The sequence below is a fragment of the Anser cygnoides genome, chromosome 15 (genome assembly GCF_040182565.1).
Source record: "Anser cygnoides isolate HZ-2024a breed goose chromosome 15, Taihu_goose_T2T_genome, whole genome shotgun sequence".
NCBI classification, from domain to species: Eukaryota; Metazoa; Chordata; class Aves; order Anseriformes; family Anatidae; genus Anser; species Anser cygnoides.
The window spans coordinates 16,750,768-16,765,779 of record NC_089887.1 but is presented as its reverse complement, the minus strand read 5'-3'; the positions used below and the strand labels follow the sequence as shown (position 1 = coordinate 16,765,779).

Sequence of the window (15,012 nt, the reverse complement as noted above, 5' to 3'; positions counted from 1 at the left end):
CTTGGGCTTCATTCTGTAGTTTACTTATGTGCAAAAACCATATGTTTACAAAGCATGCCTTATTCTAAATGATACTGGGCCACCTAGATACAAACACCTAGTAAAATCAATTTCTTTCCAACTGAAAATATCTGGGTGGGACTAGGTAAGATATTTTGAAGTTTTGAAACATAATAAAAATATCAGATAAAGCTATTGAGTTACAAGCTTTTTCACTGCTCACCTCATGTTTGAAGCCGATCATGACACCGGAACAGATTTGGGGTGAGGAGCATGGCACAATTATGACTTGGAATGGAAAGGGGATGAAGGCTGAATTTCTTCAAGGAAGCCAGGCAACAGCAAGGAAACCATGCTGAGTTTCTCTAAATAGATGCAGGTGTAACAAACTTGCCAACTTGGAAACTTCCCAAAAATATGTATATGTAACTGTTCATTCGCTGAGGTGATATGCTCCGGGGCAGACACAGCTATTAAATATAATAGTAAAAATATTTTTTGTTGTTTTTTACCACAGTGGCCAGGTTGAGCTCATGCTGGGCTTTATAGCCTTCCTGATTTTCTCTCTGCATATGCTGGCAACTTCCTTGTACTCTCCCTGAGCTGCCTGCCCCTTCTTCCACCGGACATAAACTTTTTCGTCCGGACTCTCACCAAAAGTTCCCTGTTCAGCCATGCCGGTCTTCCTCCCTGCCGACTCATCTCGCTGCACACGGGGACACCCTGCTCCTGTGCCTTGAAAGCTTCCTTCTTGAGGAGCATCCAGCCTTCCTCCACCCCTCTGCCCTTCAGGACTGCATCCCAAGGGACTCTCCCTGAACAGTTCCTGAACATTTCAACGTCTGCCCTCCAGAAGTCCAAGGTAGCAGTTTTACTGCCCCCTCCCACCCCCCTCCTGACTTCACCAAGAATAGAGAACTCTGCCATTTTGTGGTCTCTCTGCCCAAGATAGCTTCTTCTAATCTACTTCCCAGTTACCCATCGTCCCAGGACAGTGCCCCCCCAACACAGTAACACAGCTTTATCTGACGCTCTTTTAAACTTAGATGAAACAGCAAGATGAATTGAATGGCACTGAGCATTCCCCTGTTGATAGGTTTTGTCAAAATACCTGCAGCAGCTCTTCAAACTTTCCAGTGACAGTATTGTGGGAAATTCCATACATGAAAGCCTCTTCCCAAGGCAGCTGTTCAAAACATCATGTAAATAACAAGCAAGGGTATAAACAGAGTGACACATTCAGAGTCTGTAACTGCCTGTCCTGTTAATTCACACTGCACTCAGAATACGTAAAACAGGAATGTGGGACAGCAGCAGACAGTAGCAGGTCTAAAGCCCCAGACTGAAAAGTGGATCTGGATCTCCCCTTACTCCATCCTGCAACTTATAGCTTGAAAGATAATACTGTCTAGAAACTAGATCTATTTCTGGTTCTGCCCCAATCTCCTTTTAACTCCTACACACCTCCTGGCTCCCTCCCTACCTCTTCTGTCACATCAATAAAGGCTGTATATTTTCCAGAGCAGCAGCTGTGATCAGGTACTACACTGGAGAATGGGACCTGATCTCCTGAATCACATAGGTACTTTGACTAGCTTGTCATGAACTCCCAAATCTTCAGACTGAAGGAATCCTCATGTTTTCGAAAGTCTGTGCCTCTTCATCCCATCAATGTTTTGTAACTTACGGATGAAGGAGCTAGGAAGAGCACAAGCGCACACAAAAACTAGCTCAAATTAGTGTTACTGGGATAAGCTTGACATTTGTTACCTATAGACATTTCTTGGTTATGGCCATGCCAATCTAATTCTTTCGTAATTGCTCAACTTAGACACTGAAAATTAAAATTAGTTTTCCTGCTCCAATTGCTCTTGTTCCTTCATTGCACTTGACACCCAAAACACCAGCCTGGCTGAGTGTTTTAATTCCAAACAACTCCTAATTAGTGCTCTATTCTGTTATATAAACAACCACACTGAAAACAACAAAAAGTTGCGTGCAACAACAGAAGCTTGGAGCTCCCCAGACAGTAGAGTAAAATGCTCTGTAGCCTTTATTGAGATAATTGATTTGATGCCTATTACGTTTGCTAAAACGCAAATGCACTCTTTCACATTGCAGTTTGTCTCCAAGCAGGTTACTTCATTTTGCTGAAAGCTTTAGACCACACATATTTAGCAAAACAAGACAATGTGTAGGTCAGATCAAGTGCAGGAAGCAAAAGGGCAGCTACAAGAGTTAGTTACACTGCGACGTGTCTGCTTTAAGGACCAGTGGAGCAGTAACTGAGCTCTTACTGAGAACTAATTTCTTGTTCGAGCTGATGATTGGTGGTACTGAGTCATGGACACCCATATTGTGGCAGGACAGGTTGCAGAAGGCCAAGAGTATATCCCAGTGTGCAGACACTACAGCAGGGAAATGTTACTCCAGGACTTTTTCCCTTCACTTTTTTTCCCTGATAGTCAGTGCTTGGCCACAACTGGAGCTGAGACACCAGGTGGAATGAACATCTGCTACAAGGGAGTATAGAAAAGTTACTGTCTTGATGCCTAGTTTCATTTGTTTTCTTTTTCTCTTTTTTTTTTTTTTTTTGGGTGTGTGTGGGGGTAATTGTCTTTCTTTTTTATTGAATTATGTATGCTTTCAGAAGCAGGGGAGAGTGGAACATGCTTTATTTACTGTAACTACCACAGCAAATCTCACCCTTACCAGAAATACCAGGGAGGTTTCTATCATCTGCTTCCTGTATATGGTACACCATTCAGTTCCCTGAAAGTTACAGCCCATCAGTCTAATTTAAATATGCAGGCTTTACAGAAGAATATTTGAGTAAAGTGCAACATACATGTGATACACAGAAGGTCAGATTAAATTAATTAGCTAATTCCTTTTCTCTGGTTTTAAGCTCTTTGGTTCCTCACCCAGATCAAAGGAGTTCTAACGACTACTTCTCCGTAAGCATTCAGAGATTTTTATGGTACCATAAAGACAGAAATGTACCAGATGTCGCCTGTTGAATAAATTGGCTGCAGTTGTGCATGCAAAAAGAAAAACAGCAGAAATAGATCTGAGTCCTTTGTCATCACATATCTCAAGAAACATCTCCACTATACTGAGATCCACTCAAACACAGGTTACCCTTCTCAAACCGCTCCTTTAATTAGTGCATGAGAACACCATTCAATTGGAGAGCCCACCCCACTTACAAAACCTAAGGATCCACATGCACCACTCCACCAACTACCAATGCATAGCCACATCTACTGATGACTGCTTCTAATTAATGCATATTAATAACAGTATCATAACATTTAGCCACAGTGATTCAAGACAGCATCCCTATTCAGATGTTGCATATTTAGTTGTTAAAGTTAGGCATGTATTTCCGTGTTGGTTTTTTTTTTGGAATTGTGTCCTAAATACTGCTGCAAAAATGAGTATCATAGATCTGACCTGGAACCCACCAAAAGTTTTCAGGTTCTTCTTGTGACTTTCAGCAGGCAGCAGCTCAGACCTTATTGTCATTTGGAGTAGCAGATGAAAGCACAGTGTTTGATATGGATCAGTATAAATTAACATTATTTGTGGGATTACAGGGAGCCCAGACTTCAGTTTTATGCCATCAGCATCAAATGTCCTGCCCCAGCACCATTCTGGGACTGCAGTCCAGAGCAACAGGGGGCATCAACAGACCTTTGACAGAAGTATTTCTGAAAGGCCTCTTCTCCTAATATCCCCTGTAAATGACTGTGTTCAGCCCTGCCTACTTGATATCTAATTGAATATTTGCAGCTAATGAGTATTTTTCTTGCTGACATTACACTTTTCCACCTCTGACTGTAACCTTCATAAGCTTCATCTGAAGCCTCTGAGGTGAAGAGCATGCAAGCTGAGGATCAGATGAGTGTTCTCCTGAAGGAAGCTCTCATTATCATGGTGCCAAGAACAGCAAGCTAATCACATAGCCATTAATATCACTGAAAGCCCCCTGCCAATTAATTTCATGGGAAGAGATGTATCTTGTGTGCTAACAAAATGTATCAGGCAAAAATATCACGCTCTGTCGAGAGAAGGCATGAAACGATGCTTTTCAACTGCCAAATGTTTTCAAAGCTCAACTTGAAACAAGTGACAGAGCACTAGTTATTGTACAACAGACTGCATGGTTGCCATGAAAACCAAAAGTTTTGGGAATCTTAGCTATCATTAGGATCCTCACTGGCACACTGAATCTCAATAGTTGCAGCGTACAAAACAGGAACCCCAGTGGCACCATCTACACAGTAATTTGAATGTAGCTGTGTAGGAGGCTAATATTTCAAGCAGAGTCTGTGTATATGTTCAGGGTAAATCTACGAGCCTAATAAGCTGTAAAAATGTGTATCATCTGTCCTTCATGGGTAAGACTAATATCCTCTGATGATCATTTATAAAATGGGTTATGAATTCTAAAATTTAAAAATGTTGTGAAAAGCAATAAAACAACAAAATAATTCTGAACAAGAATACAAAAATAATGTGTGATAATATCTCCCTTACTGCAGCCAGATTTTATTTTTAAGTTGCCTTTTAAAAACGTCTATTGCAAAGAATAAAAACAGTTGGGATGTGATAATACCAAACAGCACTAACTGAGAAAAAAAAAGTCCAAGTTTAAAACAAAACAACAACAACGAAGTGAAAAAAATAGGGGCTACCCTAGTAGCAGTGCTGTTCAGACAGTTCCTCAAAAAGGCCTCAGATATCCTTCTGGCAACCCTGAAATCCAACCCCATTCTTTAACAGCCTGTGGAGTACGACACCAACTGTGCTCCCATATGTAAACCATGGCATCAGGCTTTGCTGTGGAGAGAAGTCAATGAGATATACATGTTCCTGAGCTTCAAATATTTCTACTGTGCTGGAAGATGGCACCATTTCTTGGCTATAAAGGGTCATGATTTTTGAGGGGATATGAATTCATATTGTATCCATAAATAACCTACATTTATTATCTGTACTGGTTTTGTTTCAGCAAGAGAGAGCTCTCAAAGCTTGAATTTCCTAATTCTAAAGGCACCATAAATAAATTAAAAAACATAGTCTGTGGAGGCTGAGGTTACTGACCAAGTTGAGTACCTGAACAATTTCATTTCCAACAAAAATGTTACCCTAAAAGGATCAGGACATATCTAACAGTCTTTGCCAGCCTGTGAAATCCAAACACCATATTGCAGCTTTTAGGTTATGCACTTCACTGCAGCTTGCTACTGAAAATCTTGCATATCTTCTGTCTGACATTTATTAGATATAAACTGCTGTTTCTCATTGTCGTAAAATACAAAAGGCATGATGGAAATATATATAATATGAGAAAGGCGTTGCTTTACAGAACAACCACAGAGAGAGATTCTGCATCCATTTCATAAGCAGAAACTAGAGATTTCCAAAACACGTTACTTGCATTTGCAAAAACTGTATCAAAAATAGAATTACCTTTCTCTGATTCGTTGAAAAATAGTAAGAAAATGATCTTGAACGCTCAGTATGATAACAGATAAGTCATGAGATAGAGTACAAATGGCTTTTTTACAGACCATAAAAACAGAAAAAGAAAAGGAAGCCTATATTCTTAATTTATAGTTTATACGCAGAGAAAAATGCATTAACATGCAGGGCTACAATATGAAAGGTGTATCTGAAAAGACTGGTGCTATTCTGGAAGATAATTTCCTAGATGAAAAGGGTTGCATCAATGTGCTAGGAAATCTATATTAAATATTACCTTGAGAGATAAAGACTAATTCCTCTTTCAGCTTAAAAGTTGTAATAGTTAAAACCAATCATCCTGTTGCATTTTTATGTGCAAGGAAAATAAAGTCTATAATACCATGCTTTTAAAGAAACAATTCCACAAAGCTAAAAATATGATTGCTGGAGTGAATTTAACAGAAAAGTATGAGTAAGAACAGGTTACAGCGCTATTATTTCTCCAAGTGCTACAAAACAATAATCAAGGAAAGCTACTAATTTTAAAAGATTCACTGTACAGATGAAAGAATCTGCACAGTAATAAGAAAAGAATATTTAATAAATTACAAAAATACAGTAGCACATATAAATCACGCGGTAGAGACTGTAGAAAATTGAGAGAAGGCCAGAAGAGGAAAATCACTAGCCAGCACAATTAAGCCCAATAGGAGCTTTTCAAAAATACATGAAGCAACATAAACTATACTAAGATTCTTATTTAAATATTTTGAATGGTAGTCACCTCTAAAAGAGCTTGATGTTTGTCCAGACTTGTCCCTATTTATCTAAGGAACCAAATTCAGTGGTTTAGTTCTCAGAAACGCTGCATTTAGAGAGCAGGTGGGTACTTCTGAAAATAAGACCATTAACTCTGCTTTTCAAGGACAGCTTGTGCAGTATTCCAAAATATTTCTATGCCTAGAAGAGTTACATTCCTATCTTCATCCTTATCCTCCTACGTATCTTTAAAATGTGCCCCATACAAACCAAGTTCAGCTGCTTGCTTTTGAAAATCGTGATTCAGGTATGGTGATTTAACGAGGATGGGCAGCTAAGCACCACACAGCTGCTCTCTCACTTCCCCTCCTCAGAAGGAAAGGGGAGAAGAACAGCTCCTCGTCTGAGACAGCAACAGGGAGATCGCTCACCAGTTACCATCACAGGCAAAAGAAACTCTGCATAAAGGATATTAATTTAAATTGTTGCCTACTGACAACAGACAAGGGCAGTAAGAACTAAAGGCAATCTAAAAACACCTTATTCCCCTCCCATCCAACATCTACCTTCCCTCCACCCCCCGAGTGCCACAGGGGAATGGGGGCTGCGGACAGCCCATGAAGCTTCATCTCTGCCGCTCCTTCACAGTCACTCTCTTTCCCTGCTCCACGTGGGGTCCCTCCCATGGGATGCCATCCTTCCCGAACTGATCCTGCGGGGGCTGCGCACAGGCAGCAGCTCTTCAGGAACTGCTCCAACATGGCTCTGTACCACGGGGTCCATCCTTCAGGAGCAAACTGCTCCAGCACGGGTCCCCCATGGGTGGGCGGCAGCTCCCCCCAGACCCCCTGCTCCTGCGTGGGCTCCTCTCCATGGCAGCTCCGGCTCGGGGCCTGCTCCTGCGGGGGCTCTCCATGGGCCGCAGCCTCCTCCAGGCCACATCCACCTGCTCCACCGGGGGCTCCTCCACGGGCTGCAGCGTGGAGATCTGCTCCGTGTGGGACCCGTGGGCTGCAGGGGGACAGCCTGCTCCACCAGGGGCCTCTCCACAGGCCGCAGGGGAATCTCTCCGCTCTGGTGCCTGGAGCACCTCCTGCCCTCTTCCTACACTACCCCGGGTGTCTGCAGGGCTGGTTCTCTCACCTTTCATCACCCTTCTCTCCCAGCTGCTGTAGCACAGAGGGTTTTTTCCACTTTCTTCACTCTGCGCTTCCAGAAGCCCAGCCTGCATCTCTCCCAGCCCAGCTCTGGCCAGCAGCGGGTCCCTTTGGAGCCAGCTGGAGCTGGCTCTGCTCTGACATGGGGCAGCTGCTGGGCTCCTCTCACAGGGGCCATCCCTGCAACTCCCCTGCTACCAAGCCCGTACCACGTAAAACCAATATATCATGGTTTCAAGACTTTGAGGAAAAAATGCAAAAGAAAAATTTTGTTGCCATTTTAGTATTATTTTGTTAACAACACATTATTGCTATTATTGATTCTGGATTTGTCTTTCTTCTGTGATATTACCCACTGCTAACAGAACTGGCTTCATCAGGCTAACTGATGTCTCTTGCTTTGGAGCAAGAGGGAATTTATTCTCTGGAATTAGGGGCTGTCGAGGACTTAGAGAGGAATTGTGAAAATAAAAGCAATCACTAAAAAGCATGTATTTATCAAGAAATGTAACTGTGCAGTCGCCTCAGTGGTGTTATTGTTTTCTCTCAGGTAAATTGTTTTATGACAGGCAGTGTTTTGTTTTTTTCCAATCCTGTAAGCAACCAGAAACTACAAACAAAATTGCCCCCCAGGAACAGAAATCCAAGAATAACAAATTTAAATGAGATGGGAGATGTGACAGTAATTCTCAATGCAGGTTAGGCAATTACATGATGAGAAACATAAAAAGCTTCAGAAAAGCCATTTCCTTTTCTTCTTATTTCCTGCTTTAGCTGGTTAGTGTTTGAGCCTTTGGATTACTAAACTCAATTGGTAGCAATTTAAGTACTATCAAATATTTTGAGGTGCAGAACATGAGGTGCATGCTCCCTCTACAAAGTACTCTGGAGGCTTGTAAGTGTATGTTACTATTATCAGTGTTTTTTTTCTAGTCACCTAATGCAGGAATGAGACAATACAGAAGCACAGACATGACATTAACTCCTTCTCAATTTATAATTGTCTATTGTCTTTTAACTTAGGTATTCAAACAACAATCCACAATGCTCTTTTCTCATTAAGTTCAGAAGGTAGAAAAAGTGTTCACATCTGGTAAAATATTTGTCTGCGAGTAAATTCTTTAGTAGGTGGGAAGATGACACAGAGCCATGTTGCTTCAACTATATGATTGAACTGCATGGCTTTGAGATTTTCTTCCCTGTGGGAAAGAAGGAATTATATCAAACCCATCAGATTTTTCAGCTTTCCTGGAGCTTTTAGACTAACTGAAGCCTAATCTCAGCTCTGGACTACATATACGTATTATCATTTATTTCCCCTGTGTAAAAAGCTTTGAACAATTCAAGTAAAAGCTACCTTTCATTGTCCTGTACTTTATCAGAAAGAAGTCAGAGTTTTGTAAATACATTTTCCTTCTATTATTTTGGAAATGCTCCCATTTTAGTCAATTAAAGAACATAAAAATCCCTTCAGATGAACAAAGTCAGGTGTGGGAGAGGTTTAAAAAGCAACAACCACATTACCATTCAGCTATTCATGGCATTGTCAGCGAGGGAGAAATATCAGACTTGCCAGGCCAGGAAATACTGCACAGTTGCAATTTTGGCAGCTCTCGTTCTCCAGCTATGCCTTCAAAAGCAAACTGAACAGAAGGTAAAAATACAGCAAAGCATGTGCAATTTATTGAAATTACATAACTGGCAAACTCTCCTTCAGAACAATACGACAAAATATTCAAAACCTGGTGTAAACAGACCTTTCAGTCAGAATGAGTAGAGCCTGAGGAGACATTGCAAATGCAAAGGAGAGATAAAGATAGCTATTAGGTCCTTTAAGGAGACCTAAAACATTCTTACAGAGCCAGCTCAGGAAGTATTTTTGCATTCCTCCAACAAATGAACCTCCTGCGTTTCCATTCAAGTTGAAAATAAACATGCCCAACTTCAGCCTAATTTTTGGCATTCAGATGAGCCAGCTAAATCAGGAACTTGGTCCCTACGCTGGAGCAGAAATACAGGCATCTCAGGAGGTGATTTACAGCACCAAGGCAGGTCACTGCCTTCTGAAGAGATAATCTCATGGATTCAGCCGAGAAGCCACTGCAGGCACTCATGTTTTGCTTACAAAAATTGCACAGTGGGACCAGTTGATGTAAAATTCTGGTATGGATCTTGACCTCAGCATGCCATGTTCACCATGGCAGCTTTTGATGAGAATAAAGTGGGGTTGCACTGAATTTGAACCCTATTGGCCTCAGTCTGCTCAACCACACTTCTTCTCATGAGAACAGTGACCTGGAATTTCAGAGTATTATCTAATACAAATGCCAATCAGCCTGAATACACAGGAAGCTAAGCCTAGCAGCCTAGTACATCACACAGTACTGCTTGGATTCACAGATAGTCTCCAGACACAGAGTGGCATCTCAAGATATCCAAGGGGCTTTGGCTGCCTTTACCGTGAATAGTGAAGAGTTGTGGTTTCTGTCTGTACAGAATAGCAATTGCAGCTTGGTTTTGCTACTCTGCTGCTTTGTGACTCTTCTGATCTCTCAGACAGACAGAAAAGAGTTGGTTCTTTGGAAGACGTAATACTTCTTTAAACACTTCCTGTTACAGTCACTGCATTCAGTCCCGAGGTAAGCTCCTGTTACTTTTTTACATGACTTTGGCTTTTTGCTTAGGAATAAAGTAGTCAACATTTTCTTAACACTTTTGATTTAATAACTAAAAGATTAACAGTTATGTTGAAATGCTAGTTTTCCTGGGAGAAGCAGTAGATCTTAATAGACTAGCTGATACCACTGGAAAAAGCAAACAGGTTGTCATAAGCATGAAGGAGATACAATGAAAATTTTGGAAAATTGTCAGGTTTTCAAAGGTATCAGCCACTTCTCCTTACAAGCCTTGTTTCTTTCCTAACCTTAAATCTTCACAAATGCAACAAAATTTCCCTGCATTTTTATATTCAATGTTTTAAACTTTAGGATGTGGGTTCTGTTTGTGTGTGTGGGTGTGTGTGGGTGGGTTTTTTTGGGGGCTTTTTTTTGTGTTGTTTTTTTTTTTCCCTAATTTAGTCACTTAAGTGTTCCTAAGGCACTTTTGAAAACGTGGTAGAGTATAAATCATTTTATGTCAATCTGTAAAAAAAAAAAAAAATAGAATTTTGCACCACTATCTCACAACATTTTTAAGATAATCTAAACATATTAGATGCTTAAACCTCATTAGTTCCAACTTGCCCAGGCGCTTTCTAAAATCCCACAAGAAATTCACATCTATCATTAGATGAATAAATAATTTTTGACAGGCTATTCCATTAACTGTATTTGAAAATTTCCACAGGAATAATTTTAATCTCTGTAGACAAAAATAGTTTAAAAAAAAAAAGTTCGGAAAAGAAAAACTAGGTTGTCAGTCAGTATCACAATCTCTGACTTGCTTTTGTCTCTCCTTGAATGGCTTTTGTCTCTCCTTGAATCCCTCAGTCTCTCGCAATGTCCGGAACAAGTTGGAGTATGAAGGGAAGAGATAGCTATTGTTCTTGTGGTTCAACCACAATAAATAAATGATGAAAAAATGCAATATAATTTTAGTTTTAATTCTCTGGAAAGACGGCAGCCTGCTGTTTCTTATTTTGAACAATCATCACTCTTTATAATGGAAAATAACTAGGTGTAACAATATCCACGAAGATATTCTGTTCTGAAAAGAATGGCAAAAGATGGTGAAGCCTTACATCTAGAGATCTACAATCAAGAGGTATTCAGAAAGTTGCACTCAGATATGCTTCTGTATCTGCCAAGCCTGTACCAAGTAACACTGATTACTACACGCTGGATGCAAACTTCTGAGAGGAAGGAGTCTGATTCAGGATACACACAAATTTGCCAGTTGTTGTTCTATAGTGTTTTCAAACGCTTCAATGAGTTGAATGGTTCTTGAGTCAACAGTACTTTATTTCACATTTTTCATTTGGGACTGCCCTTAATGAGAATGGATGATATTGCTAACTGTTCTATTGAAAAGGTGGAGTGACTAGCAAGTATTTGCAAACACAAAATATTTGTTATTCACTGGAAATAATTCTGCTAGAGCCAGCAGAAGTAAAGAATCAAATTCTCTATTTTATTGTGGGTTTGGATGCTGACAGGAAAGAGATGCAAAATGCATCATGGATTACCTAAAACATAATTAGATCACAGAGGTATAAATTTCTCTCTCTGGACTCGACCATATTATTTTTGATGATATCTGGACAGTCTTGAGCGGACGAACCACATAGGAATTAATGATAAGTGCCAAAAGACAATCAGATGCCCTGGATTTAATTATTGAGTTATAAAAGCATTTTAGTTGTAGGAAGCAGTAGGAAAATTAAGCTTACTAGTACGGGATGATCAGTAAAACAGAAAAAGCTGCTCCCAGAAGATGAGCAAAAACTCATCTCCACAAATATTTACTTTCTTTGGTAGCAGGACTAACACGATAGCCTAAATAACGGGCTATGCCATGCAGGTCATTCCATAATATGCTCCACGCTGCAATGTACACATGCTCTGACATAAAAGAATCTTGTGCCTTAATTTAGAAACATTATTAATTGTGTTTATTACTGAATTGCTGAAGGTCTAACTACTAGGTGGGACGTACTACAGCAGACATTGTGCAAACTTGTTTTACATCGGAAACATTCTGGAGAGTTGCAATTGATACGTGGTCAAAGCAGATGTTTAACACTGAAGGAATAATGTAATGGATTCATGAATTTTGAATTGTTAATTCTGCGTACGTCATCCTTTATATATTTCGTGAATATACTTTAATTTAAATAAAGCCTGTCCACCATTTACACATCATATCTACTGTTACCAAATTTACAGCTGCAGAGATTACAGGCCTATTTTTCCTCAAAAAAAAAAAAAAAATCCATTTCATTGTGATACTGAGCATCTTCCTCAACATATTCTCATGACACACACCTATAAAGATTGTTCTGGTTTTTGCTCATTTTGAGCAGCCACTGCTAGTCATAGTATGAAATCCTCTTCCCACCGGCAAGCTTATCATTCTTCTTGCAGAACAACTTCCTCTGGCACCAACTACAAGTGAGAATTCTTATGCCTAATTAAGAGCTTCATGATCCCTGATGTTTTCAACTCCAACATTTAAAAAGCCTTTCTGAGACAGATATAAAAATACAGAATTGGTTTAATGCTTATCTCATATATATAACACTGCTTCTCTTAATTCATTAATTTGCTTTATCTATTGCAATAAAGATTAGCCAAAGCTCAGGTTTGGATTCAGAACCAACAATGCCAAAAACCTCTAAAGACTTTAACATATACTGGATTTTTAAGAGATCAGCTTCTGATCTAAGTCTTCTACCATTTTGAGTTAAATTCTCATAAAAGTAACTGTTCTTACAATATTCCAGCTAGAGTAAAGTTCACAAATAGATCCTTCAACCATCTAACTTTAAAATCACATGAAACCGAACACAAACCTTTCAAACCTTACCTAAACATACATAATCAAAGACAGTTTGCATACAGTATACAGAACTGTTAAATACAGTGCTTTTTTGGTTTTAAACCATGCTATCTGATTTAATAGGCTGGAAAAAAATATTAACAAGATCTCTATGCATGCTGAATTGATATTTGCTGTTCAGTTTTCAGTTCTTTCATCTGTGACACTCACACCTGGTTTTAGATCTACATTATGGCAAAATAAAGTACATGTTCCATAGATATTGTGAACTAGTAATGCATACATGAAATTTAACTACATAGTATTTTCCTTGATGTTTCACTTTTTGTTAGGTTTGTAGCTGAAGGAAGGAAAGCTGCAGGTCTCTTTCTGCCTTGCTCTGCTTTAATACTACAATGGAGGAAACCACAGGTGATATGTCTCCTTCACGTTTCCTGTAACTCATAAAATGAGTGTTTCTGTAAATACTCTTGAACTCGTATACAATTATGTCTTGGTGAGAAAAAATGCAGCCACAAATTCTAAATGTATTCCTATGGCAATCCAGTAAAATCCCACTGATTTTTTTCATGTTATTAATAGCAAAGCCTGATCTTTCTGGGTTGAAGACTTAAACAGTGTGTGCAAAACCAAGAAGCAAAACTACAAATTCTTTTTTTTTTTATGCTGAGTCTTAGCACAGCTCCATTTTACTTTGAAAGCCTACAGATTCTTAAGCTCCTTCTGCAGATAACGATTAAATATTTGTAGAATATTAGAACAATTCATCAGTGACTTCAACCACATTTGAAAGTTACCTTTTGTTCAGGAAACACTCTAGGTAGGATTTTTCTAATCCAGAAACCAACATTATGTCATGTCACATCTGCTTTTCTCCAGCTGGATCAGCTGTTCTTCTGCTTGGTGCATTCTCCTGCAGGTCTCTCTGTTCTTTCTCTCCACCTTCAAGGCCATTCATCTGCAAGATAACAGATTATTTGAGGACATCGTATCCATCACATACTGCTGCCATCTCATAATCCAGGGAAAAATATATGTCATGATAATTTTACTCAAATGTTTATTGCTGTAGTGATAAAAAGCAGTGAAGCAGGCCTTGCGGCCTTTTCCCATATTTTCTCCATATGAGAGAGCATAGGCTTGATCTATTATCAGTTAGAATAATTGAAAAAGCAATGACAAATCAATACACTGATGTAATTTGCATTTCTTTCCTGACAGGGAAAAGAGAAGAACACTAGAAGAAGTATTCTATAAGAGAACTATAACAGTATTATAATGCAGAAGGTTCTTTAGGTTACAAACTTGGATGGTGAACACAAGAATAACACCCATTGTAAAAGGTCATAAAAGTAGTAAAGACTAAAAAGGCAAAAGGCCTTGCCTTTACCCATGTGACTGTAACTTTCCATACCACTATTTTTTTCCTCCGTAAGATTAAGATGTAATTTGGCTACAAGATCAAGACTGGTAATCAGACCAAAGTTCAGACCATTGTTCAAAGTCATTAGCTCAGCTGTGAAAAGTAAATTAATAGGGAGAAAATTTTACATGAACATATTTTATACACAACCAATGTTTTATATAAAAAAAAAAAATGTTAGCTTTGCCTTCTGATCTTCTAGTTGCCATACGTGAAATAACATTGTTTTGTTTTGCCATTACTGCTGCTTAAAGACAATTAATAAATTTATTTTTAAAAAACTTGTACTGATAGTAAAAGACAAACCAGCATAAGAATGTAGAGTCATGCGGGTAAGTTAAGAAGAAAAGTAAGGCTTCCCTATACTGTTTGATAGGACATCACCCCAGCCAACTGAAAACACTATTCTTTTTAAATGCTTGTCCTGTACTTGTATGAAAAATCTATTCAATGAGGAGTCATTATAGATGTTAGTCACAAACCGTGCACACTCATATACTATTGGTCAAGAAGAGGGAAAAATCACACGCACGGGATAGAAACAGGATGTCAAAAACAAAGCAGTTTAACACGTGTTGGATGAAATAGTGTTAAAACATCCCCTGGGCTCAGTATCATGTGGAACTTCTAATTTGGACAGAACACATCTTCTGCCAAGTCATCCGTGGATGAAAATGTCCCTTACAAAGGACAGGTTGGGGCACC

The 15,012-nt window shown here is 39.3% G+C and overlaps 1 long non-coding RNA gene across 6 annotated transcripts in view; it reads right to left on the bottom strand.

The window, feature by feature from the left end:
• The window catches only part of LOC106041232 (uncharacterized), a 238,313-nt gene that overhangs the window by 180,427 nt on the left and 42,874 nt on the right, over nt 1-15,012 (bottom strand). For all 6 annotated transcript variants that reach the window (XR_010825064.1, XR_010825065.1, XR_010825063.1 and 3 more), the window contains exon 4: nt 13,682-13,842. This is a non-coding gene — a long non-coding RNA (uncharacterized lncRNA). The remainder of the gene's footprint in view (nt 1-13,681; nt 13,843-15,012) is intronic.